Source organism: Vicia villosa, linkage group LG2 (genome assembly GCF_029867415.1).
Source record: "Vicia villosa cultivar HV-30 ecotype Madison, WI linkage group LG2, Vvil1.0, whole genome shotgun sequence".
NCBI classification, from domain to species: domain Eukaryota; kingdom Viridiplantae; phylum Streptophyta; class Magnoliopsida; order Fabales; family Fabaceae; genus Vicia; species Vicia villosa.
Genome location: NC_081181.1, coordinates 190,591,343 through 190,616,023, shown reverse-complemented (window position 1 = coordinate 190,616,023; position 24,681 = coordinate 190,591,343). Strand labels below are relative to the sequence as shown.

General features: G+C 30.5%; 1 pseudogene; it reads left to right on the top strand.

Annotated features, from left to right (window-relative positions):
• The first annotated feature begins 13,526 nt into the window (after positions 1 to 13,526).
• Positions 13,527 to 24,077, top strand: LOC131653374 (protein SRG1-like; annotated as a pseudogene).
• The last annotated feature ends 604 nt before the right edge of the window (positions 24,078 to 24,681 follow it).

The window sequence follows — 24,681 nt, the reverse complement described above, 5'->3', positions numbered from 1 at the left end:
TTCGTTTTTTTTTTTTAATAAGCAAAGATATCTATTAAAAAGTACTAGGGGTGCTTAACCCAAGAGTACAAGAAAAATAAACCAAACCCACATGTAAACAACCTCCCAAAACCCAAAGGACCAACAAGTCAATTAAGAAAAGGTCTCGGATCGACACACCAATCCGGCCAAGAACAACTAGCTTTTTCCTTAAAAAAAATCAATAACCATTCCCAAGAGATGAACCTGAATAATCCTACCCCATCAAAGGATGACAAAGAAATATCCTTCAAAATGATTGCATTTCTACACTTCCAAACAACCCAACAAAAAGTCAAACCAAAGAACCAACCTATTTCCATATGGAAAGAAGACTTACACATCGAGTCTAAAGAAGAAAGCCACTCCAAAATTGTTTCTATCAACGACGCCTCATCTATACCAAGCCAACTATACAAATCGGTCCACCAAGTTCTAACAATATGACAATGAAGAAAAAGATGATCTAAATCCTCATCAACTCGATTACATAAAGGACACTTCAACAATTGCGCCGCTACTAAAATTCCACGCTTCGCCAACTCCACTTTCGTAGGAAGTCTATTCCAAATCAATCTCCAACCGAAAAGATGAATTCTACTAGGATCCATAGTCTTCCATAAACAAGAGAAAAGAGAAGAAAAAGAGTTCTCCAACGGAGGGTGCGGTAAGTCAAGTAACAAAATGGTATCATAAGCGTTACTCACCGTGAAACCAGAAGGATTTCTCCACCACACAAAAGAGTCGCCAATCAAACGACAAGGTTGAAACGGAGCAAGAAGAATTACTAATTGATTCAAATGCATTGCGGCTGCCCTATCCTCGGTCTCGCCAAAAATTCCAAGATTCCAACTCCAAATTTCACCATTCCAACTTCCCATATCCGCCACCTTCGAATGGGGCGCTTCGGATAAAGAAAGCAACTCCGGAAACAAAATACCAAGAGGCGTTGTTACTAACCAAGCATCAAACCAAAATTCAAGAACAAGACCTGTTCCAAGTTTGCAAGAGATAGATGAATTAAACCAATTTGAAGTAGTAGCCGAATTTTCTCGCCCAATCGAAACAAGATCACGCCACCAAAGAGAAACTTTACTTCTCGGATGAATAAAGGTATCCTTTATCAAAGTTCTTTGAATGTCTCCGTACTTACAAGAAAGAATGTTAGTCCATAAAGAATTCTCATTGTTCAAAATGCGCCACTTCCACTTGCTAAGAATTCTCATTGAACTTCTCACAATGCTTCACACCAAGCCCCCCTTCTTTTTTCAATAAACACACTTTATCCCAATACACTTCTTCCCACAATTCTCTTTTGCATGAATGTCTTTGAATTGTGGTGGAATTAAAACACTTTTTCTTCTTCTATAAGCAATACCAATACAATGCTAACCTCGCGCCGACACGCATGCAACTACAAAGCATGTCTATGAGTCTGAAGGAAAGTTTTAAAGAATACGCTCAGAAGTGGAGGATTCTGGTCGGAAGAGTTCAACCTCCTTTAGCTGACAGGGAGTTGGTCGACCTGTTTATGAGTACACTGACTGGTCCTTTCTATAGTCATTTGCTGGGGAGTTCGTCATCTGGTTTTACTGATCTGATACTGACTGGAGAGCGTGTAGAAAGCAGAATCCGAAGTGGTAACTCTAGCGGCAGGGTCTTTTATGTAACCTACTCTTAATTATTATTTAATGTAAATATATGTTACATACATACTAGTAATCTTTTTAATTTTTTATTTATTTATTTATAAAATTTAGATAATATTAATATATTATAATTAAATAAAGGTTTATCATAGTGTTAACTTATTTATTATTGAATTTTTATAATAAAATACAATCCATAATTTTCTTTGGCTTAATTTATTGCTTTTTCAATAGAAATAATATTGTTAAAAAAGTAGTAAATAAATAACTTAATAGATTAATTAATAAAATTACTATTTGGTTTGTCTTAAAAAAAAATTGATTTGAGTTAGTCCACCATAACTTAGTACTTATAAGATTATGTAATTCTTTTAACAGATTTAATTTTTTATCATATAACTATATAAAATATAAATTTTAATGAAAATTTGAAGCTTTTTAGCACAATAATTTTTTTGAATTTTGTGTTTTTAAAATTTGCACACGCCTCCAAATTGTTCGAGACGGCCTTGTCTCTCCAAATGACAAATGGCAAATTAATTACATCACACAAGTCAAAAAATCAATTCAGAGTCATATTAAAACTTAGGGTATATGGAGCAGAAATCATTATCAGGACATCATCAATCACATCAGAATTAAGATACAATAGTTCAAGTTCAAGGAGAAAATAAAATAAAGTATTGTCTGAGTCATGCAGCACAAACTCGTTCATTAATTATCAAGTAGCACTCACAATACTTAAACTTTTCAAGTAGGTGAGGAAGTGTTGTCGTGATGTCAAAAACAAATTATCAACCTAAGTATTAGCAACTTAAGCACCAATATGTATTACTAAGGCCGCCCTATGACATTGCATCTAACATTTTAATTCCACCACAGTTCAAAGACATTCATGCAAAAGTTACCATTAAATAAAGTTGCATCATTGTACCGCTCTTCTTTTATAGCTCTTGTAAGATTAGATTGGCTTGATGGTTATTTTTCATTTATATTGGATCATCACATGTTAAGACTTGAAAATTTTATACAATCTCTGTTGGATCACGATTTTAACAATTTTTGCCACCAAAGAAATTACCGGGTCGAGTCGCGGATCGGTACGCTTTCTTTAAGATGTTTCGCGGTACTGTCCAAATTATGCAAAACAGCTCTTAATAACCACGACGCCTCCAGGATAAAACAGCCCAGTTCTATACTATACGATTACTACTTGCACGGTAGATAATCGGTCTAGAAATACACCCTCAGATGGTACTAAGACCATTCAAATATGGTATGAATACCATCTTAGTATCTGGTATAAAGACCAGTCGTAGTAATTTCTCAAACCAAGAGAAATTTCAATAATTCTCTAAAGAGAATCCAAGAAAAAATTATACTTATAATTTCTCAACTCAAACGAGGAGAAATTAACATTATTCTCTAAGGAGAATTCAAGAAGGTACTCGGAAAATTCAACGAGTAAAAAGAAAGGGGGAGAAGTTGCCGCTTCGACAATTCGAAAGACGCAGAGTTATGAGAATGAGGAAGGAAAAACTCAAAATAAGTTTTTGGTGTGTTTTTGGAATGAAACAAGTGACTTTCTTATATAATGAGGTAAATTAGGCAAGATTTCTAATCTAAGCAATGTGGGACTAAGGAGTTTTTTTCAACTAATATACAATGTGGTACTTTAACTTTTTCAATTCACCTATGTGGGACTTTAACTTTTTCAATTCATCTCCCTATATTGGAATATATTCATAATGTTCCAACAATCTCTCTAACTTACCCATCATATGCTGACGCATCGTCAAAAATATAAACTTTTAGTTTATCTTCTTTAAATCTAGATACCGAGAAAATTCTTCACAAGATACTGCTTCGAGAAGTTTGTACAATAACAAGAATGCCAAGTATGCTTCCATCACTCATATGTAATGCAAGAGTTGGAAAAGTAACAACCTTATTCTTAGAGAATTTGAGCGTAGTTGAAGAAGAGCCAAGATTTTGGAGCCCTGTAAAACAAAGAATTGAAGAAGAGATTAAGAGAGAGTGACGTGAAACCAACCATTGAAGGTAATGAACAAAAAATAGATTAAACTAATACACCCAACTCCAAATTCTAGTTCCAAAATAAGCTAAAAATATTTCACTCAATTATCAAACAAACAAAAATCATAATTAAGACTTAAATTATTTTGTTGAAAGTTACTCTAGAAACTAAAATAATATTTGGTATGGTGGCATATGTGCAGGTTTTGTGGTAATCCGAAAGTGGTTATAACTAGTTGGAATTTGAAAATTTTCAGTTAGATTTAACATGGGATTTTTGACGTAATAAACTTGTTGAAAACACTTTTACAGGGTAAGTATTTGCTTTATTGTTTCCATAGGAATTGATACGACATTATCGCCGTTCTACAATTAATGTTTTGAGTAAGATTTTTGGAAATATTGTGGTAACCGTAAGTAACGATTGCATGCAAATTAGTTAAAGAAGGTAAAAATAAAGTTTTGATCGGTTTGAGAAAAAACGTGTCAAGATTAGGTCTCGTTAACCTGTTTCATATATATTCGATCAATCAAACGTATGAACTTATTAATGATTAGTACAATCACGTATCCTTTCAATGCCAGTTATCTCTAAAGTGATATCGTTAGTAATATCATATTAACCACTAGACAATCGCTCATGCCAACAATCAACATGATAATCTTTAAAACTCGATACAAGTGATTATCAACTCACAAATCAATCTCTAGAGTTTGTTTATTGATAGATACATATCTTTTAGGTCATGGTTTGAAACATACCTCTTAATAGTGATTCAAATCAACAAATAAAAACATAAGCAACAGGATATTCACCATATATTAATCATCAACCAAGGTCATACACAAAAAATCAAAAGGAGTACATAACCTACAAGTTAACTACCTCTAATCTTGACACAAAAGAAAATTAGCTCTCCATAAACATGATAACTTCAAGAACAAGGAAAAAGAGAAGATGATCAAGCATCAATTGTGATTTCTCGACTATTGATGTGAAACCGGCTTCGATTCTTCGATTTTTATCTTGAATAGTATTTTCCTCTGATTTTTCTCTCTTAATAGTAGGTGAAGTGCCCCGAAATATTTGATTTGAAATATATATATAGTGCTGAAAAAGTCGCATAACGCGCATAGCCCGCTCTTGCGCGCTAAGCGCGCTCCCACTTAAAATTCTTAAATCTCCATGGCGCACCAAAATGGGGCTTAGCGCCAAAATCTCTGCCTAACCTGCTATCCTCACGCTATGAGCGCGCTAAGCCTGTCCTGTAACATGCTGTTTTTCACCATATTCTGCTTGAAATCCATTTTTAGGCCAATCCATGAACCCAAGCCTCCACAAAACACCTAAACCTGTAATTTCTTTCCAAAAATTGATTATATACGAATGATTTACTCCATTAAATTCTAATACGACTATTGACACTAAAACTAGGAGATTTTCCAATAATTTGCATAAATATAATTGAAAAGCACCAATTACTAAACTAAATATTAACACATTTTGGTACCTAACAATCGGCACAATGGAAATGAGCTAAGAAGATACTTAGTGAAATGATGATGTTTGATTGGTATTTTGACAGGAATGATTTTTTGACCTAGCGTGTCAAAATTGCTATGTTAACCCTAAGATTTCAGACTTAGCACAAATTTCAAATTATGAGAAAATATTATTCTCAGAAAATTCAACAAGATTGATGGTCGACATTGGCAGTTGGGAAAAAACGAAGAGATCAAATTGAAATAACTAGTTTTTTGCCTTATCCATACATCGAAGACATGTGGAAACAAGTTATAGAGGTTTGCAAATCATGCAGTAAGACATGTGCCGGTTAATAGAAATGAAGTTGTTGCAGGAAATTATTCATGTATTAGTATATATAGGGATTATAGTGTTAGGATTCAGGGTGGCAAATTTATATCATTACAAAAACTCCAAACACTCAAAGTACCCAAGAGTGAGAAAATATGTATGATTCTGCACACCAATATTTGCATATTTAAGCAAAGTCTTTTCCTTTAATTTTCATTTGTCTTTTCAACAATTTATTGCTCAATCCATTTGCGTTGCTCAATTATAAAGATATCGACACAGTCGAAACTCTTTATTTTTCTTTACACCGCATACCCTTCGTTCTTTATAGAGTTAGTGTCGACTTCTATTTTTACGACAATAACCAAATACTTCTTTAAGAGTTTATGCACAATATGTTTTAGGATTAAGTAGTCGAACCTCCAAAAACATTTTTTAAAGACTTGCGATTGTTTTTCAAAAATACCAATAAACAAATTGTCACGTCTAGTGGAACCTTTTTTGTGTTATTTTTTTTTTTAAAAATCTTATAGGAAGTTCTAATTATTGGGTATCCTATTAGTTCTTTATGTGAGTTATTCCTAATATTTGTATGTGCTTAAGGAATGGTAAGTTACTTTTAAAATGTCACGTCCACCGGCTAGAAATGTTCCTATGTCCAATCCATATCAATTATTTATCTAATTTTTTTCCTTTTTAACATTTTTATTTAAAATAAATGATTTATCCAAATTCACGTAACCGAACAAAATCCGTGTGTATGCACGAGTTTGTTACAAGTTAAAATAAAAATCATTATCCAGTAGAAAATTAACAGCTACAATTAGTTGGTAATATAAGATCTCTTTATGCCATTAGTGTTTGTACCAATTAAATTCTTAATTGAAATACCCCACAAACATATAATACTAAAATATATTTTCAAAATTTTTTAATTAGATTAATTTACTCATATAAATCACAACAAAATACACATTCATTTTGATTAAACGTATTTGAGAAAAATAAATGACCATACAATATCTTCATGTTGTGCATAACATGTTTACATTACATTTGTAAATCATTCATCATATCATATACATATATATATATATATATATATATATATAAATATATATATATATATATATATATATATATATATATATATATATATATATATATATATATATATATATATATATATATATATATATATATATATATATATATATATATATAGGGTACGACTCAAGTGAGAACACTTGGTTATTATGAGAAATGAGAACAATGAATCACGACCATTAAATTTTAATTTGTTGATTTTAATGGACTTGATTGGTTTCTGTTTCTATGATCCTTAATATTTATTTTAAATTAACCTAGAAAGAGAAACCAATCCAGTTCATTAAAATCAACAAATCAAAATTTAATGGTTGTGATTCATTATTCTCATTTCTCATAATAACCAAGTGTTCTCACTTGTTCTCACTTGAGTCGTCCCCTATATCAGCTGTGCTATTTGTACACCATCTTTTTCATACACCCTACGTACACCTTATGGAACAACAAAATAAAATGGTGGCAACACAAAATTTAAATTAATAAAAAAATAGAAATAGTATATTAGATATACACTTATACGGTGGAGTGTACACTTATAGTGTACAAATATTTTTTACATATATATATATATATATATATATATATATATATATATATATATATATATATATATATATATAAGTCATGGTCAACAGATTTTCAATCATCGAAAAAACAATAAAAAGTTGGTTAAAATTTATAAACTCTTATGATTAGACAATATTTTTTCGACCTCTTTGCTAGGTGTGATTTAGGAACAATACAACATATTAATTTATTTAAGAGACATTAAATATTAATTTTTAATTTCAGAAGAGTTTTGTACAATTCCTTAAATGAAATTTTTAAATGATTTTTTATTAATAGGGCATGAACCTTATACATTATAAAGTCATCAAATTTTTTAGTTATTTTTAACACATTAAAATAAGGAAAAATATGACCACAATTCCTAAGTTTATTTACGTAGTGTTTTTATTCCTTTTCATATTTTTTACAGGAAAGAACATTGACGGTAAGCAATTTTTTCCCTTCAATTTTTATTTTTACTTATTTGTTTGTACATAATCTTTTACATCCTAAGCAAAACTAACTTATTTATGTTTTTTCTTACAGCATATGAGGGATGTCTTACTGACTTCGATTGTCGAAAGCTTATGTGTGGTCCTGGATGTGGTATGAGGTGCATTAATTTTAAGTGCATATGTCCTTGATGCCAATTGTTCTTTGAGTACCAAATTTGAGAGAAAACAATTATGCCCCTTTAATGGATTAATGAGTTATTGCAATTGAAACATATCTATGCAATATCGCTTTGCCTAGATAAATTCACAAGTTATTATTTATTTATTGCATTTGAGGTGCATCAATTATATAGATTGATCTATTCTTTTCTTCATAACTAGATTGAAATAAGATTAGGAAAAAATTATTAATTTCACTAGCGGTTATAATTGTATCCTCCGATTCAAGTATATCAAATTTTATTTTCAACTCCATCATTCATTAGACTATATTTAATTGTTAAATTCAAAGTAAATTTTCCTGTTACTTTGTAGTCTAAAATTTATCTTTATGCCATAACATTGATATACTTATGATTTATCTATTTTATATCAATCAGAGCTTCAGCCCCGTCACTAATTGCCATTTGGATCGTCATGTTTGTCATAGTTTTCAGGCTGTCACAGAGTATGCATGGAATGTGACTCGACAAACAAGACAACACAACATACTCATCAAAATCACATATCGTCATGAGGCATAAGCCTATATCACAATCACATTACCATTTATTCGAGGTAATTCATGTCACAAAATCATCATCACAAATATATATTACATTACGTATTACAATTCATCACAAACATCGTCATGTTTCGACACAACGGCACAATTACTCCGTTTCACGAATTAACAAAGTCATCACAACAAATCGACACATTAAGCCAATTCAAGGATAGTCTTATACTCCTATATAAATTAGTCTTTGGTTTAATCACTAATCTATTACAACTAACCGGGATTATTCACAAAGTATTAATTAATTAATCAGATATATTTCGCGTCGCTGCCGGTTATCTAATCTTCGATTAAATCATTAATATTCACGACTTTACCAAACCTCGAGTCATATTACCAAGTCACTAAAACACAACTTAAACCGGTTAATTCGGGCACAATTCTATTCTTTACGGTTATCCAATTCATTCGGTTAAATCATTAATATTCTCGATTCTTATAAATCTTTGAATTACACTACCAAGTCACTAAGGACGCAACTCAATTATTTTGCTGGAACAATTGTACCCATACTCGCTGGTTTATTTGCAACAATTAATAGGAACATGAATTAGAAGGAAGAAAAAAGGTAACAATGAATCAAATATAATAGAACTTTTTATGTGATCATGGCGTCTGATTCTGAGATTAAACTGAATTGAAGTAGACAAGTCACACATGCCCACAAGATATGTCCATTGCAGTAGGTACTAAAGGGTTTCCTTCAATCAATAGAAGGATATTAAAAAAAATGAATTTTTCTTTCTATCAATTTGGGCAACAACATCGTCACAATAATGTAACTTGTCACTGTGTGTATTTAGCATACAATCTTTCAGCCTAATATAGTTTAAAAGAGTGAATAACCATCCCACAATAAACTATGATAAGAAACGTAGAAATTAATTCAAAGCTTTGATGTGGTTGTTTATTTAAATTACAATAACTAATAAAATTGGAAATCGAGATACACAATACAATGCTTCTGAATTGTCGCAATCATAATATGATTGTCCTCAACTAATTCACGGCATATTTAAATGAGAGGGAGCATTATACCACAATGGGCGGGCATCTCCTATATGTTTTAATTTCGTTTTCCAGATTTTTCAACACAGTTTCAATATAAAATTTCCTTTACCCACAGAGATTTAGGAACACAGCATTCAAATAATTTCACCGCAAAATTACTTCAAGCAATCGATTAACACAAGCAATAGCAACAATTTAAATCCCTAATCCCCAACATACAAGGTTTCATAAGCCCCATTATAGGAAGAGAACCCCACCCTTACCTTATCAATGGAAGCAACTCAATGGGTCTCCAATTGCATCTTCAATTTGACACCATGGATGGAATCTCCAAGCTTTGAGTATCCTCTTCAAGCCATAGCCTCCTTCTCTTCCATTCTTGTTTTCTCCCAAATGACAACACTACTCTTCAATCTCTAAAACCCTACTATAAAGTTCCAATTAGGCTTAGTGTTTAATAACTCATCTTTATTATTCTTCACAACCAATTAGGCCCAATAAGATAAATAACTTCAATTAACCAAAATATCACTTTTATTAATATTCTATCAATATAATAAATTCCGACTTATAAAAAATATTATTCTAAATATTATATTCCGACTATCCGACTTTAACTTAATAATTCCAAATACGCTTCTTAAAATAACACCGACAATCCAAATTCGACTAAATCCAATATTTAAATCCTTCAATAATTTAATTATCCAGTTTAATTAAATTTGGGGTGTTACACACTGGATTATGGGCTATGCTAATTGCAGATTTATTATCACAATAAAGTCTCAATTGTTCATCACTCTTTATCTTCAAGTATTCTAATATCATTTTCAGCCAAAGTAGTTCCCATATCCCTTGTGTCATTGCTCTGAATTATGCTTTAGCAGTAGATCTAGATACAACACTTTGTTTTTTATTCTTCTAGGTCACAAGATTTCCGCTTAGAAAAGTACAATATCCTGTACTTGATCTTCTATCCATAAGTGACCCTGCATAGTCAGGACCACTATATGTTTCAAGACTCACACTTCCATTTCGTTCAAACAAAATTTCTCTGCCTGAAGTTCCTTTTAAATATTGCACAATTCGAAGCATAGCTTGTAATTGAATCTCCTTTGGCTGGTGCATGAATTGGCTGACTAACCTTACAACAAAAGCAACATCTGGTCTAGTATGTGATAGGTATATACATTCTCTTATCAACCGGAATAGTTTCTTATGTGTTCTCCAACTTTACACTTGAATCAATTGGTGTACTTACACACTTGCATGATGTCTTACCAATCTCTTGTAAAAGATCAGTGTTAGCTATAATTTCGATGCTCCATAAGATGTAAGATGTCCTAATAAAACTTAGAGAAATATTTAAGATAGATAAGTTAAGTTCGACGAGAAAGTGAAGTGATGTTCTTCGACTGGGATTCATAAGAGGTCTATTGATCATTTACTGTTTGTTTGTAACAAATCTATTCAAATTTGGAGAGATATCCTTATATGGATGGGAATCTATAGAACTCTAGCAAATTGGTCAAGAGATAAAGCTTGGCTAATACAAATATATAAGAGAAAAGGTTGGAAAAACTAAATGCTATAAGTTGCTTTAGTAGAGACTTTATATGAAATTTGGAATGGTAGGAATAAGATGACTCTTACTCAAAAAGAGATAGTTACCCAATTGAAAAATAGGATCAAACACAGAATTATAGTGAGATGTACTCCAAACTCGAATGAAAATTAACTTTGTATAGAGTAGATTTAGATGTCAATGAAAATTAACTTTGTATAGAGTAGGTTTAGAGGGTTATAGTTTTGTTTTCTCTGGATCCTTTGGATATAATTATTGTTTTTGAATAATGAGATTTAATGTTTTTATTCTAAAAAAAATATTTAATTTTATTATTTAAAATTAAATTTTTCATGTATTACTCTAACTTTTATAAAAGAATATTTTTTAAAATATTGATAAATAAAAGAGTTTACTGTAAAAAATACGAGAGATTTTACATTATGAGACATTAATATCTACTGCAAATTTTAAAATTAATTTAAGAAAATTTCAATGGACCTCTTGAATTTTTTAGCCACTCGGCGAAATTCTATTTATGCCCCCTTATTCCGTAGATGTACCTCCAAAAGTTTTTTTTTTTCAAAAAAATTGGTTTGATTTTTTCCGTAGGTGTATCTACGGAAGCGTTAAAACATGGTGAAATTTAGGAAGATCCCAAATTAATTAGGGAAACTCAAATTAATTGAGAAATCCAAATTAATTGAAAAATCTCAAATTAAATGAAGTCTTTTGTAGTTACATCTACCAAATGTTTTAAAAATAGAGTGTTCCGTAGATGTATCTACGTACGGAACATTCTCTTATATTTTCAAATCAACTATATTTCACTCATAAATTCAATGGAACATCAAATTATAGTAAATCACAGTAGAGCAATTGAGGTTTTCCAATTACTTTGATTTACTATAATTTGATATTCTATTTTTGTTAAAAAAAATTGGAATTTAGGAGTGAAATGTAGTTGATTTGAAAATATAACATAATGTTCCGTAGATGTAGGTATGAAAGATTTCATTAATGCTTCCGTAGATGCACCTACGAAAAAAAACTAATTTTTTTTAAAAAGTACTTTCGAAAACACATCTACAGAAGCAGAAAAACAATTTTGATAAATCAATGGTGGTTGAGAGATCTTAGAAGTGGGGTAGACATTCTCTTAATTTAATAGCAGATAACCAACAAAATATAGTCTTAAAAATATCTTAGAATATACTAAAAATTAAATATTTTAATAATGTTGAATGAAAAAAAAAAACCTTAATTTTAATGTCTTAGAGTTCATATTGTTTTAAGCGAGCAAAAGGGATAAGTTTGGACCAAAATATCTCTGTTTGTGTATTTGTCACTATTCTCCTAAAGCTAGACAACACTTCTTTTTATATGTGACCTTCCATTCATTCATTCGGTTACATATTTATTTTATTATTTTAATGATAAAGCAGAGAAGAATAAGAAGAGGTGAAATAGAAAATTTATAGGGGAGTAATTCAAAACATTTTTTTTAAAGGGGTAAATTAAAATTCGTCTATATGATAGAGCGTAAATGACTATTAACCCTAAATTTTAGGAGTTACGACCACGTGAAAAAAATATTTATCATCAATATATGGTATATCAGACCAATTAATTTGGTTCGGACATCAAGTAGTTTTAACTTTCACTCAATCGCTAAATGGTGGTCCTTCCTACCAAGCCAAAAACCATGGTAACTATTTGAAATATTTAGACAATGAAGAATAATATATTTTTTCTAGAATAATATATATATATATATATATATATATATATATATATATATATATATATATATATATATATATATATATATATATATATATATAGGGGCGGAACCAAAGCTCAGCTAGTCCGGGCAGGCGTCGGGGCTCAACCCCTATTTTCTTTGTACTCCCCCAATTTAATAGTCGAATTTTAGACAAAATCAGGAGCAAAATTAGTAAAAATAAGGTGTGAAAATTAAAACAGATGAATAATCAACAGTGTAAATTTTTTAACCAGGCTGCCTATAATTCTTGGCTCCGTCAATATATATATATATATATATATATATATATATATATATATATATATATATATATATATATATATATATATATATATATATATCCAGAAATTGAGTAGGAAATCTAAAATTTGTAATTGACAGGTTGATTATTTTATCTTGTTGGATTATGGGGTAAGCTGTAACAACATCATCACCTTTTAAATTGGATTTTCTATTGATTTTATGCATATAATTCGTGGAAATTTCTACGACAGCGCATTGACTTAAATGCAATTTTTTTACCAACCTATGCTTTAAAATAACATTAAACAAATTTAAAGTCCTCACAAAATAACCACCATCTTAAACGGATTACAATGAAAAAAGAGGTTCATGTTTCTATACTCATCCACGAGGATAATAGTAATACTATTATATCTATCTTTGTCATGTAATAACTAGTCCATTAAACTATTTTACATGAATTTTTTTTAAAAAAATTGCATAAAGGAAAAAACACTTATAAATACCATCTTCTAAATAAATAAATGAGCCATCATTTGTGAACTGGTTAGTGAGAAAAATTAAGGACTGAGAGTTGAACCATGGAAGAGAAAAAGAATTTCTCTGGAACATCTCTTCTTGTACCATCAGTTCAAGAGTTGGCCAAGAACAATATTTCAGCAGTTCCACCAAGATATATTCAATCTGATCAACTTGAAGAATTTGTCATCAATGAAACTGATAGTATCTTTGAAATTCCAGTCATTGATCTGAAGAAATTGCTTTCTTTAGAATTTGGGAGTGAAGAATTGGCTAAGCTTCATCTTGCTTGCAAAGATTGGGGATTCTTCCAGGTCACTTTTCTATATCACAATATTTTTTTATAAAATAATTGATTTATAAATATTATTAATTTGTTTACATTAATAAATAAATATAAATAAATACTAGTTAAATTGAATTATTTAATTTTTAATTATTGTAGTTGGTAAATCATGATGTTAGTTCTTACTTATTGGAGAAAGTAAAGTTGGAGATTCAAGAATTCTTCAATCTTCCAATGTCTGAAAAGAAAAAGTTTTGGCAAACTGAACAACATATGGAGGGATTTGGACAAGCATTTGTTTTGAGTGAAGAACAAAAGCTTGACTGGGCTGATACTTTTTATATGACAATGCTTCCTAAACACTCTAGAATGCCTCACTTACTTCCACAACTCCCTCTTCCTATCAGGTTCTCTCCTCTTTCGTTTATTAAAATCAACTAAAATAAAAAACTCCATACTCGAATGACAAATAGATATGTTTGCAGTCTTAAAACCTTTATTCATTTTATAAAAAAATGAGGACAGGGCATTACACATGTTTGCGAAATTTTTGTTGCTAATATTTATGTCGGCAAAAACTTAAAAAAATTAAAATAGAATGACACAATATTAAAAAGTACTTCCTCTATTTCACAATAAGTGACGTTTTAACAAATAAGATTTATTTAAAAATTAATATCATTTTCATTTTTTAATTCTATTTTTTAATTATCTTAAGTAGTCTATTTTTAACAATTATAAGATTAATTTAATAAAAATATAATATTTTATAACAATATTATTATATTCTTTAATCTATGTAAAAAATTTTAAACGATATTCATTTTAAAACTGAGGAGTATCTCTTTAAAACTTTGATCTATTTAAAAAAAAAAAAAAACTAAATATATGCTAAGTGATTCAATATATAATAACCAAATATATGCTTGTGATTCAATATATAATAATCACGTATCTTTATCTATGTTTGTATGAATAATAAAAAATACAAAACGTATTTTTGTCCAACATCAAAAACTTATTAGAATAAGTGAAAGATAGCATGATTGTCAAAAATAATGTACATATATACCAGATTTATTGATTTTTTTACCAATTCATATGTATTTCTATAAGGGTCCGCTAATTGTTGTAGAGATCTTTACAAAATTGAAATTTTGACCCTATATTTTAAATTTGTTTAAATTATATGTATTACTAATATTTATTAACTATTAAACAATAGTTTCATAATTATCAACATTAATAAAAAAATAATTAATTTAGTTAATTAAATTATAAATAATTTATTTAAAATATTACTTTTTGGGGTACTGATGCCTCTGATGTCTGATAGTTCAAAAACATGTTTTCGTCTCTTCATCATTTAAGACTTTAAGGCACATTTACATAAAACCTCACATTGACTCGAAACTTATGGTGATGTTAATTTTACCATCAAACATATTGTTGTTGTCTCCAAAGTTGAATCACTCATAAAAAACATTGATCTTGTCCCTTCCATCCTCTAGCACCTAATCATCATATCCGGTTTAGGTAGTCTAGCATGATCACAAGAATATTTCTTCAATAATTTCTTACTCTTTTTGCTTTTGAATGCCTACTTGAATGTCCTTGTTTCTAAGTCTTGCAACCTATATATAGTGATATATTTGTGAGGGTCCCAAATAAGGGTGACACATAGATCCCCATGAAGCATCACCCATGGGTTCCCACCTTCACTGAAGACGTATACAACACACTTACCCAATCACTAACAACACAAGCGGGGTCATCCCATGACTCCTTATAAAATAAGCATTCAACAGTCTCCCACATTCAAGGGGAAACGATTACCACGTTTTAGGGTTTCCTAAAATTTTGGCCCAAAAGCTTATATAAATACCTTACCCTTTAAAGGGAGACAGACATATCATTATAACCTCAATATACGTGCATAAAATATAGAGCTTCTCATCTCACGTGAGCTTACTCTTTCCATAGCCGAACACCACCATCAAACAGGGTCTCTCACCACCGTGAACAAGGGGTAGTAGAAGGACACATGTTCCTTTGCACACTCAAAATAAATACCAGAAACTTCCAACAAGTCATCTCTGAGATCTGACACATCGTCTTCCAATTCTTTTTGGAACGAAGGGTATCTTATAGGGATGTACTGTGAGACTTCTCTCTAGCGACAAATTTTTTGGCTTTGGTCTTTGCAGCAACCCATTTTTGCACCCATGCATCCTTGTCCTTTTGCAAGGCCTCCAACAACCTTTGGCTTTCAGAGTAGTCCTCCTCATACTTCTTGGGCTTCTCTCTCAAATCCTTCTCAGCATAGTCCCACCTCCCCTGGTTGACATCCTCCAACATTAGCACTCTCAAAAAAGGTTATCATTCATGCCAATAAGCGTAGAGGGCGGCTAAAATTTGAAGAGCCTTGTAATCACAGGGTAAATTCTCAGAGAAAGGAATATGGGAACCTATAAACTAAATAACATCAAAACCAGCATCGTTCCATAAAGTAGGTTGTAACGGTGGAGACATGCCATTAACGGACCTTTGAGTGCTCACCTCCCTTGAAGTAGGAAATACAATGAATGTTGACCCCAGCATCCCGCGAAGATGCCTCCTCCTATTTTTGGGCCTTTATGTTGGGCGAGTTCGGAGGTTTCCCTTCAATTTTCCTTTTCTTCCCTTTACAATAAAGCTCCCATGATGACTCTAAGGACTATCAGTTTTCCCACGAGCGGCTTGGATTTTGTCCCACCTTTTCCTCCGCTACTTTACAGTAATCTTCGCCATCTAACATGCATGACTATGCATAAAGGTTAAACAAAGTATTTAGAAACATCTATAAAAAGTGTCATGTTATTCAAAACTTACTCAGGTGGTCATGTTGAAAGAGTATTGTGGTGTACTTTTCGTTTATATCGTATCCACAGGGATTATTGCGATATCACCGCCGTTCTATAGCCTATTTTGTCTTGAGTTAATGTTACTTTAGTTTTGAGTTTGCAAAAGTTCATTCAATCAATTTTAGTAGCAAAGAGTAAATTAATGAAAGTTCTAAGTTAAAGAAAATGTATCAAGATTTGATTTCATCAACCTAAATTTGTATGCCTCCTTATGAATATATGTATATGAACTCGGTAATGATCAATATAATTACGTATCGACGCCTATATCGTCCGTGTCCGCAACGATATAGTTATATTTACCATATTGTTTAACCGACGATTTCTCCACCGTTTAAACAATACGAATAACGTTTTTAAAACCGATACTAAGTAAACATCAAATGCTAAATCCATGTCTTCAATTTATAGTTTGATAGATGATAAAGTTAAGTCTAGATACAAACATTGATGTCTCAAACACTTATACCAAAGAAAAGCTTTAATAAACAAACTAAACCATCTATATTGATCATCACTTGTTCATACATAGTATATTCACAAGAAAAACATAACAAAGGCTAGGAAGATTACATCTTATCTTGATACAAAAGAGATTTAGCTATCTATGAAAATGGTAGCTTGCTCAAGAAGGAAAGGATGAAGATCAACAAGCATCTACGGCGATTAATCGACGATCAAAGCTTCGAATCTCCAATTCTTCACTTGCTACAGTAGTTAGGGTTCCAAGAGCTCTTAAGAATGTCAAGAAGAAATCAAATATCACAATTACTCCTTATATAGTAAAACAGTTTTCTGTCCAGGGCGCGTCGCGCCCTCCAGCGCGCTTCGCGCCAATACACTTAAGAAAAATAAACCGCCAATGTGCGCGACGCGCGCAACTCTCTGGTTTGGAAGCTCCAAAATATCTTGCCCAGGGCGCGACGCGCCCATATCTCCGCGCGACACGCGCTATCTTCTGCCCAGCACTCTCCAATGAAGGCCAAAACAAGCTCCAAACTTCCCAAAAATGGCTAAAACCTACAAGATCACAACTAAAACACATATTATCATTAAAAGAAAGCTTAAAATTATAAACTATAAATAATTATCTAAAACTTCAGGGAATTGTACGAATATCCGATAAAAACGGTTGAAAGGTGCCATTAATTAAACTAAATATTAACACAATTTGGCACCTAACAGGTCATCGAGAGAATCACCGCCCTCCAACCATAGATCAATCACTATGCGAGAATCCATGACTTCAAATTTCTATAGGAGGCAAATAATTCTCACCTCTCTAGGGATAAGTTACTTACTATAATACTCCGTGATCGCCACAAGTTCATCCATCCAAGCTAAGGGAAAGAACGGGGCACCTTCAGCCCCCACCGTTACACAAGAGTCCTCTCGTCCCCTCTCTCGGGTAAATTTTTTCTTCCATTTCTTGTAATGGTTGCAACAAGGTCTGAAATGGGATTTTCCTAGCATACCACATAAGGATACCCATTCCCCTTTGGAAAGTCAGGTGGCGTAAAACAATAAAAATATCCCAATAGTATGGAAGATATCCAAACCTTCGCACACCATCTCAAAGGCCTTGATTAAGCCCTAACTATTAGGGAGTAACTTGGAAGGCGCAACATTGAGGACCCTCTGGACCTCCTTTGTAAAAGTGGAGAAGAGAAAAATACTCATATTCTTAATAAGGGGGAGATCGAAGCAGAAATATAGGAGAGTCAGAAAGGAAAACCATCGCAACCCTCTTTGACGGAGAACAAGCCTCCAGGATGACCATTCCTTAATCTTCCAAAGAAGAAATATCAACTTCTATCCAGAAGGAGATGATCTTCTCTTCACTGATACAAGAGGGCCAATATCCTTCGACTCTTTAGACACAAAGAAATGGGTAGTCATTATCTCTTTACAACCATTATTTCATCGTTAGGCATAATATCTCACAATACAATAGCTTTAGCCAATAGAATAAAGAAAAAGATAATATTGTGAAGATAGATTGCATGCTTGTAAAACACTGCAAACTTTGATTCAGTCAGACGCAATAACAACAATGACGATTCCAACATACAAAATTCTTGCCAATAAGACTCTGATAGCTGACGATGCAGGAAAATAAAAGCATAGTGTTATAAGTAACTACGTATACAAGTATGTCGGATAACAAAGATACATTTTTGGCAGCCCATCACCAAACAATACAGATTCTGGTGAAGAATAATTTAAAACAACACCTAATGATTAACCAATCGACGGGTGAAGAATAATTTCAAACAATATTTAATGGTGAAGAATAACTAGACGTGTTCATGTCCAATTGTTTCTCTAGTTCTAAGTTCTAGGCGATTGGACATGTCACTAGTGGTTTAAAAAAATTCAAAATATGGCACAACCGATTCAATTAAGGGGCCTCTGGTTTCAATTTTTTTTTAAAATTATTTTATAGTGTAACATAATTTTGTTTGAAAAAATTTACAAAGAATTTTTAATATAAAAAGTTACAAATGAAAAATTCTTTTAAATTGTTATTCTTAAATTTTTATTTTAAGTATACTACTATGCAAAAGTGATACCACAACGACTAACCAAGTGTTGTGAGGTAAGGTGTGATTATATGTACGATGCTTTCCATTACAATTGTGTGACCATTGTGATAAACTATGTAGCGTGCTACCTATCACAACAGTTATTTTAAACAATTGTTGTCATAAATATAGGGTCTTGGGTTCGATATTCAACTAAAACCAAAATCAAAACGACAACGGATATATATATATATATATATATATATATATATATATATATATATATATATATATATATATATATATATATATATATATATATATATATATATATATATATATATATATCAGAACCGTTGTGGTATATATAACACTTTATTATAAAGTATGAGATTGCTTATTTTCCTTGCCCCTCATTAATCATATACAACAATTCAAATAGATTTTTTAAGATAATATTCTGAAAAATTAACCCTTAGAACATGATTCAATCCAAAATTTTCAATGTAATGTTGATGAATGGATGTCTTCTGAGTGTTTCATGCAAAATTTAATTTCCTCTTCTTTTCTAGTTTATTTTTCAAACATCAAGATTTGTATGAAAGACTTAGACTAACATCCATTTATCAACATTGTTTGGAGAATTTGTGGCATTGAATCAAATTCTATAGGCTAAAGAGGAAATTATGATTTACAAGATGGATGCAATTCGAAAAAACATTGGATCGACAAAGTTGTTTTTCAAAAATAATTTAATTTTTTATTATTAACTCAAAAATATATTTAAATGAATGCTCAATGAGTGGTTAGTGAAACAAAAAAAACCTTTTAAATAACAAACTCACTAACAAAAACATCAAATAATTAAGATAGATTGAGAGAACTTGATAACTAACTGTTCCTGGAAGATATGAAGAGTTAAAAACATGTGTTCTCTACGAAAATATGATATGAAACAATCATATAATATTTCCACAGCGAACACAAGTTCGAACTGTCTTAGATCCATGTTCACTGATAAGTATTTTCAGCTGCATCACTGAAAAGTAGAGACCCATAACCACTTGCTAGTTGCACATGAAATACCATTTATTAATAAAATACACAAACAACGTCAACAACATCAATAACATACAACAACATACAACAACATACAAATAAACACCTATAATTTCAAATAAAAATAGTTGTGAGTGAATAACCTTAGAAATTATAACTTATATTAAATTATGAATGAAGAATACAAAATACTTATTTGTTATTTTTCTCATATTCCTTCTTGATGTTCTTCCTATGAAGTAGGAACAAGAATCTACACATAGAAGATAAAAAGAGAGAATCTAACGAAAATATAAATAGACGTTTGCTGAAACAAAAACATAGAGAATTTAAGCATAGTCTTCAAGATAGTCAAGGTCAGATTCTTGATGCATAGTCTTCAAAAAAGATTTTTTTTTTCTTATAAAAATGGGTAAACGTAAACATCCAGATCACATTAAATCTAAAAAGGTAAACGTAAATATTATAAGGCTTACAAGATGAATTTTAAGAAAGAGATTACCAAGCTGATAAGTAAATAAATAGTTCACCGTAGGTATGTTTTGTGGTAGTGGTATTTTATTCTTTTGTTGTAACTTTATTCGAATATCCAAATTTCAAAATATTGCTTGGCTTTAAAGCTATTTCAAATGACTTTTTTCATAAAAAATAATTTTTGAGATACAAATTTAAAAAAAAAAAATTGTGATTTTGACTATGTTCTAATCTTCAATAATGTATATTTATATTATATAATGTTAAAATTAATCTATTAAAAAGGTTTAATATTTTAAAAAACATTTTATAAAAATCTTTTTGAAAAATACAAAAAAAAAAAAAAAACTTTCTTTTTAAAGGTAAAACAAACTAGCCCTATATGAAGGGCAACCTAGTATAATGACTTCAACGCTAGTCACAAGGGTAACACGATGTGACCACAAATTTCTAACTACTTGTAAGGAATCTCTAAGAGCATTTTCAACCGTGAATCTATTTTTGGGTTTTTTGTGGGATCTATTAAACCACGTCAGTTTGAAGCAACTCAATTAATTTTTCACTGTAATGCTGCAACTCTGAAGAACTCATATTGGGTCCCTTAATTTTACTTTATAAATTAATATTTTATCAATATTAAATTTTATAATATAAAAATATTAACTAGTTTGAATTTTTTAATATAAAAATAAAAGATAGAACGGTTGATGTCTTTGTTACGTTTGCCAGCCTGGAGCAATATGAAAAGTAAAAATAAACTGTCATGCTGTCGAACCTTGTTGAAAAACCTCCGCTGGAGGTGGTCTAATAAAACTTAGAAAATAAATAATTATATGGGATTATACCAAATTTGTTAGAGAAGAAAAGAAATCTCATTGGCTTTTCTCTTACTAACGATCCATCATTGACAAATAAATGATAAGGGAACTGAACCAGTAAAATTTTACAATTTTTTTTTTTTTAAGCAAGCTTCATTAAAAGAGAACAAAAGTTCTCAAACCCGGTTATAAAAGAGGGAAAATTACACATTAAATGAAATTTAAGAGATAAAAACAAAGGATTTTTACAAAACTCATTAAAATTACAATTGGCTTGTATAATATTCTCGATAAAAGGCCACCTCCATAACAACGTTTTGATGTTCCAAACGACATCCAAAACGCTCCAATCTTCCTCTCTAAAAATAATCTATTTTTAAGGATCCATAAACACCGAATTGTTGCTAACCAAGCACAATCTTCTTTGATATATAGACTATAATTACATCTTAGAATATTTTTTTTTAGTTTAACCTAAATAATATACATATTCATAGTACAAAAAGTTGTAATGTTACCTATTTTTTTTTTCTTGCAGAGACACTTTTGAACTTTACTCCATTGAAATACAAAAACTATCCATGATTATTGTTGAATATATGGAAAAAGCTTTGAAAGTTGATGAAAAAGAAATGAGTAAAATGTTTGAAGAAGGGCTACAATTAATGAGGATAAACTATTACCCTCCATGTCCTCAACCAGAAAAGGTTATTGGTTTAACACCACATTCAGATGGAGCAGGGCTCACAATTCTCTTACAACTCAATGATGTACAAGGACTTCAAGTAAGGAAAGATGGCAAGTGGATCCTAGTTAAACCCCTCCCAAATGCCTTCATTGTCAAGATTGGGGATATTATTGAGGTAAAGTTCCCTTCTTTATTTAATAGTTATTTTAAAATTTGTTCCTTTTTTTTAACTCACTTTACATTGTTCAATGCACTAATTATTCTTTATAAAAAACTTCTATTTAATTAGGTTTAATACATTTTAGTTCATGTATGTTAATCTCGAAATATATATCCATTAAAAAAACCTTAAGAAGTGCATTCGAATTTTTTTTAAAAAACTATTAATACTTGTGTAAATAGTTTTATATAAATAATTTTTGTTGGTATGAATCAGATTTCCTTCGAGTCAAAGAGAACCACAGTAAATACTAAAACTCTATCTTAAATGCTTTAACACTATTGCATTTTAGATGGAACTTAAACTTAAGAGCTCTAGTTAAATTGGAAAGATCTTTTTTATCTCATTCAAGTATTATTGGTTTACATTGAGATAGTTTGTTATAACATACCTTATGATTTTATGTGAAAAAAATAGAGAGATAGAGAATATCTTAGAGTTTAAAGAACACTTATTAACATTTAAGTACCACAACAATTATAAATAGAGGTATTGGATATATAAGATAACCTAGTCATATAATTTTTTTTTTAATAATATAATTAATACCTTAAAGTTTTAGTTTAAGAGGTGGTGTCAATATCTCTTAAAATGTTGGATATTTTAACTCATTATTTCTTCAAGTTCTCTCAAGAATCTACAACAGCTCGTATTATGGTTAGGCTTAGAGTGACATGCTAGTGTGAGTCATATCCCGTGACGTGGATGACGCACACTTTATGAGAATATTATGAATGGTTAAAATGTATTATAGATTAGAAATAGCGTTATCAGAATAATACTTTTTACCAACATTTTTTTTTGTTGAATTCAATTTCATTATAATATTCTTTAACTTTTAATAAATCAATATTAAGAAATCTAAAAATATTTTTTTTAATATAATATAGAAATTTTGGATACTAGTCATATAAGTACATAAGTTCTTATACAGTATAACGACTTAAACATATATTAGTAAAACACTTGCTTCAAGACAATACTACAAATCTAAATAGTTTAAAAAAAAATAGTAATAATTTAGTTCGTTTCTCGCGTGATCAATTTGGAATGACGTGAAATCAATACTTGAACTAATAGAGGTCATATTTGATTGATTTTGTTTGTTTTTATCCGAACAAGAAAAAAAAATGGCTTGAATTGAACCATCAGATACATCATACTATTTGTTTGATTCTTACACTTTCTTACTTCTAATTTTCTCTTTTAATTACATGTTTTTGTTTGCAGATTATAACTAATGGAACATATAGAAGTATTGAACATCGAGCAATTGTAAACTATGGAAAAGAAAGATAGGACCCTTGACAAATTTTGTCACCGAAGAAACACCAGCAAAATTCAAAAGAATTGGATTAGAAGAATACATAAAGAATATTTTTGCTGGTAAACTTTATGGCAAGTCTTTTCTAGATGCTATGAGGACACAAGATCACTAAGTCAAGGATTGAAATTGGTGTAATATCATATATGCCAAGACGTGTATTGTTGCTAAAATAAAATATCATAAATAATTAATAAGGCTTTGTAAAAAGCTAAGAAATATCATAAATAATAAAATATCATATTCCATGTTGTTGCTTCTTGAGTTTATCCGTTTAAGTGGATAAATAATCAGTTATTTGATATTATTTTTCTTAAAGAGTATATTAGAGTTTGATTGAATATCTAAATATGAAATAAAGTATTTAAGTTTAGGGAACAATGAAAAGCACTTATATTTATATGATATATTTGCTTGTTACATAATGGTTCCTCAATTTGATATAATAATTGACTGGTTTTTTTAGACATTTTTCTATGTTTCGTAAAAAAAAAAACAAGACTCGATTTTTTGTTTTTTTTTTCATAGTAGTTGTTGGTATACCAAGTGTGATTATAAGTTATATATTGAATAGAAAAATTGATGTAAAAGTTTTATAAGTAGATGGATCCAAAAACTTAATGCTTTAAGATTTTGTGGCATGACAATAGGGCGGAGAGGGGATGATTTTTGCATTCTCCAATCGAAAACCCAAACCTTAGATAATTCCCTATTATTAGCTCTGGTCCCTTAACGAGGATTAATTGAACTCTGTCACAAATGAGTTTTGGAATCTCTGTAATGCCCCCAAACCTAAAATTTGTCTTTAATCTAGAATCTGCCTCGAACCTAGAATTTTTCCTAAATCCATAT